General features: G+C 35.6%; 1 pseudogene; it reads right to left on the bottom strand.

Moving 5' to 3' along the window:
• Positions 1-779: 779 nt before the first annotated feature.
• On the bottom strand, positions 780-1,132 carry LOC101153076 (p53 and DNA damage-regulated protein 1-like; annotated as a pseudogene).
• Between the last annotated feature and the right edge of the window lie 4,248 nt (positions 1,133-5,380).

Raw genomic sequence — 5,380 nt, 5'->3', positions numbered from 1 at the left:
TGAGCAGTCAGAGCTGGCCAGGCCCTGCTTTCAGAGGTGGTGGGGCGGCATTCTTGACACCTGTTATATGCTCAGGGGCACACCCACTCACTCATCCCTGGTGCAGGACTCTGCAACACCCTTCTGACCAAAGAGCAGCCACAGATGGCTGATAAGCAGCATCTACTCTTGGAAGCAAGTAGGAAAAAAGGGGCAAAAATGGAGGCAGTAGGGAGAAATGTGTGTGTCTGCCCATGGAAGGCTGTGGTGAACCACAAAGCACCACGATTCTGTCCTTTACTCAGAAACCACCCTTGAGCCTCCTGCTTTATTCCAATTCCATTACACCTGCCTGAAATTGTCTCTCCCCTTTCTAAGAGGAACGCTGGAACAAAGCTTCCATTGTCCCTCTCCCTTCCTCCCTGCTCAGGGCCCATGCGAACAGCAGGTCATTGTTGAGAAGTGCCTGTTGCAGTCATTCTCACACCCCACAGCCACTGCCACACACACCCACTGGTGACTGCCAGGGCCTGTCAATAGATCTTATGTCCACTGAGCCCCGGTGGTGAGGTCCAGCAGCCACCGACAGGTTGAGTGTTCCCTCCTGCCGTCAAAGAGCACCCAAGTACTTCAGACAAAGAGGCTTTGTACAGGAGCTATGGCCAGATTCTTTACACCTGATCCCTTACAGGAGCGCCTGTCCTTACAGGCATCAAGGTTGGAGGGTCTTCGGTCCTCCATGACCCCAGGTAGAGGAGCTGGTCACTGGTGCCCCATCTTGATTCTTGTGTCTCATCCTTTCAAGAACTTGAGATATGTTCATCCTGACTGAAGGGGTTCAAGTTAAAACTCTTCGGCTCTGGTTTGCCTTGGGCCCATTGTTTTTGGATTATTTCTATTTATCCAGATGATCCTGATTTTTCTTAATCATTTCCTTCATCTGAGGGTGAGGCATCTTGACAAACATGTTCCTGAGGCAAACCACATCTTCAGAGAGGCTGAGACCATTCTGCAGGGCTCTCAGGCCCTCTGGGTTTTTATTCCTTTCAGTGTCCACATCCACAATCTGCTGTTTGTCCACCAGCACCTCCTCAACAAGCTCCTCCACCTCGAACAGGTACCACAGAACTTGCTCTGCATCATGTGACAGCATGGCACCAACCAACTCGGGTGCACAACCCCTCATTTAATCTTTCAATGCTGGAAGAAACTGCTCCATCATGTAATTAAAATCTGTACAGTGTTTTGAAATTAACATCTTGACACCAGTAATCTTATGTGTATATATTTAACTTTAGATTAAAGTCAAATAGGGCCTAAATGTGATTTCTTTCACCCTTAATAAAAATTTCAATATTCCAAAGGTGATCTAGTCTCTTGGAGCTTAACGAATGTTGCCTTCCCATTGCCAGGCAGGGATAAGATGCCACTTCTACCTCAAAACTCTTCTAGGAGTTTTATAAATTTGCATTTTGCATTTAGGTCTATGATCTATATTGAGTTAATTTTGGGAAGAGTGTAAAGTCTGTAATTAGATTCTTTTTTTTTTTTTTTATGTGGAAGTCCAGTTGTTCCAGAACCTTTTGTTAAAAAGATTTACCTTTTTTTGTTGTACTGTCTTTGTTCCATTGTCAGTGATCAATTGACTATTTATATGGACCTATTTCTGGGCTCTAATTAAGGGAGTATTTATAAATATCATTTGGGACCCTTCTGTGAGGAAGACTTGACCTTATCCTTCATTTATTCATTTAATCAATAATTTGGCCATATAAATATGTATTTCTGTATATTTATTTTATATTTTGAGTTATAATTCAATACTACCTTGCTTATTTTATTTTTAAAGTTATTCTAGTTTTGGCCATTGAGAGCTCTTTTAAACTGGTTCCTGTGTCACTTTGACATAACCTCATTCTCTTTTGTTTGTTTGTTTTGAGTTTTTTCTTACTTTCTGGTACTATACGTATGATGCTCTTTTATTTTATTTTATTGCCTTAGTACCAGAATCTGCCGTTTCTCCAAGGACCCCTGGTTCATTTCATTGGAAAATGGTAGCTATTGCCTTTTATACATTGCTAATTTGTTTTCTTAGAGATAGTTTATACCAAAAATCTCCCAAACCAGTTCTTTGTCCCTGAAACACCGTTAATAGAAGATTTTTTTCCTCTTCTATCATAATAAATGTCATGGCAGGGCAGTCTACACAACTGCCCCCACAAAACTAAACAAAACAAAATAAAACAAAACGAAGCCTGGGCTTCATCACTGATTCTTCATGTTCCCTTAGGCCACATATAAAACAAACAAACAAAAAACCAACACATTTTTCTTTATTATATTTTGCTGCCGTGGATGCTTATTTTGTCATTCTGCCTCAAAAATTGCCTTATTCCCATGTATTTTCCATAATGACGTAAAATTATGGTAAACTCTGGTATAACGTTACTGAGGAAATCAAGAATAATTATTTCTACCTGTCTCATCATTGCCACCTGGTATCACTTCCCACTTCCTCTCCAACCATCCAGCAGCATTGAATTTCTTAAAGTCTCCCAGGAGCCTCGTGCTCTCTCACCTCCTGTCTCTACCCATGTTGTTCCCTCTGTTTGCAACACTTTTCTTTGACACTGACTCAATTAAGTAGCATTCACTCTTCATGTTCAAATTTAAGTTTCACTTTTTTGCCCCACCATGAACATATATTACAGTAGCAATCCAAAAAAGTAATTTACACAAACTTTGAAATGCATATTTTCCATTAATAGAACAACCCATGTTTAATAAGCAATACATATGTTAAAAATCAAGAGAAAATAGAATTTTTTAAAACAATGAATCCTTATGTATTTATAATCCTTTAAATATTTTGTGCATATTATTTTATTATGAAAGCTATTTATAATATGAAGTAGAACTAAGTTTACTTTTCATTTGTTTCTTCTTATAAATACTATATTCCCTGAGATAAATCAATAAATAAGAATATATAATTTATTAGTGATAACAATGATAATCATTTCTGAAAAAATGACAGGCAATCCTCTGAATTAAACCCCAAGTCTCATATAATATATCATCATCTAGCTAGTTAGAAACGAACTTGGGCATTCTGCACAAGCATGTATAATCTTGTGTTTCAAAAGTTGGAAAAATAATTGTATATTTTCTTCAAAAACAAGTAGATCAAGCATATGATTATTATTGTGCCAAACTTTCATTTTAGTTGGACTTTAAACATATATATACTCGTTTTCTAGTTTAACCTAGAAAGCTTATTCTAAGCATAAAATTAAAACAGTAATGTAGTATAACTTAGTGGTAAGCAAAGAATTTGCCTGACAAAAAATAATTTCTGCCCCTGCCTTCTCTAACATTCAGGATTCTTTTCGTTACTATAACCTTTAAATCTTCATAAGAAGACACATTGTTTATGAATATGCCCAAGGCATAATATTTCTGTTGAAAAGCAACCTATTAATTAAGAGTAATGCATGGCAGCCAACCAGCAGAAAACAAATTATTGAGAACATAGGCTTGGGGCATGATACTTCTGTATATGTGCAAGTGTATGTGTGAGTGTGCCTATGTCTCTGTGTGTATATGCCTATAAAACCTGCCAACAAAATGAGAGGTTAACAGGAGTTGATTAAAGGGTTGGCAAATCCAACAGGTTTAAGATAGTTTATGTCAATAAATATATGGTGAAAAAGGTACCTTATCAAAATATCAGTAAGGGAAAACTTAAAACCAGTATAATAATAATTTAAAAATATATACATTAACATCAACTCACTCTTTGGGAAATAGAACTATGAACATATTCCTTTCTCAAACAAATTACAATGCAATTCAAGAGGTGAGGAAAACACACTTAAAGTGACAGCAAATAACAGTAATGTAATTAGATGCAAAACAAATGTGATGACTCTAAAAGCTGCAGGAAGTGAACAAAAAGCTATTACTCAAAAAATATTCATGAAGATCTTGCAGTCTACATGTGTCTGGAAGTGTAATACACAAACACAGAGCGTGCAGTCATAGCGGAAGGGGAAGATATTTTATTTGAAAGCAAAAGCATGATGGAAAGCGTAGAGAGGATTAAACATGACAGGTTTATAGAACAGGTGAATCTTTTCTGAAACAGGCTTTATAAAGCTTGTTGAGGTCAAAGTAAAGTTACACTAACATTTGTATAACTTTTCCTATGCTTTTTTCAGTATACTTTGAAGATGTTGCTTATTTGCCTTAAATGGTAGTCCCAAACTCCTCTAATTACTAACTCTAAGTGATCACTAAATATACTTGAGCCTAACGTTTTGAATCTGCTGAATTGCAACTACTTGTCTCCTGCTAGTTTTGCAAGGTAGCTTGTGAGAATTAAATAAGGTTGCATATAAAAATGTTCTAAATGTTGTAATTATAATTTGAGTATACAATAATAAGGTAAGCTGCTACTTAATAATTCTAACTTGATTCTTCATATATTCATGCTCAATATTTTAAATAAAGAAATACAATAATGTAAAAATAAAAATAATAGAATATTTTATGAAACCACAAGTGAAGTAATCAGTGTTTCAGGCTTCTCATTCCTTGATCAAGAATTTCAATCTCCAATTCTAAAACTGCAATACACTGCAGGCTACAAAACTGCTTCTGCAATTGGCCTTTAATAATGAAAATTAAATCAGCCTCAGGTAAAAATTCTGTTTAGTGCTCCAAAACCATCATGAGAAACTTATGGGCATGGATAAAAGCATGTTTGAAATTAATGTGACTTTAATAAGTAATTAAAAACAATTATCTCCTATATCCACTGCATTTTAGTTTATTGAAATGGTTAGATTTTCATTTGAGAATTTAAATCTGTGAGATCAGCTTTACTTCCAGTCTGCTAAAAAAAAAAAGATTACCTTATTCCTACTACTCTTTCTCTTTCATCTCGAAAAACAATTCATGCAGAATCTGAAAGCTTATTTTAGTGATAAGTTTTGCAGAGAGTTTTTGGCATTAATGAATTAAAATTGTCTCATGTTAGCTAATTTATCTTATTTTAGTAAAACTTTACTGCCATTTACTCCAACGCTTCTAACTGCTCAACAAGATTGCATAATTTTCCTGTCTGATCCAGAGTGTAATAATCTATCTGTGTTATAAAGAATAGTCTACTTCACGATATATTACTTACATTTTCTCAGGAGTGAGCTCTGATAAAATTGTTTCTTGGAAGAAGAGCATTTGAGAATTGTTTTCGCCAACTTCCATTTCCCCTTTTCTTTTGCACAGCAATTATATTAAACACTTGTTCCCTTTATATTTTTATTGTTCCTTATTGTACATATATCCTCTAATGTTACCCACTTGAAAGTTAACTTTTATACAGAAAAAAATATAGACA

This window comes from Gorilla gorilla, chromosome 10, assembly GCF_029281585.2.
Source record: "Gorilla gorilla gorilla isolate KB3781 chromosome 10, NHGRI_mGorGor1-v2.1_pri, whole genome shotgun sequence".
Taxonomy (NCBI): Eukaryota; Metazoa; Chordata; class Mammalia; order Primates; family Hominidae; genus Gorilla; species Gorilla gorilla.
The sequence above is the reverse complement of the archived record's forward strand: the minus strand, read 5'-3'. Positions and strand labels throughout refer to the sequence as shown.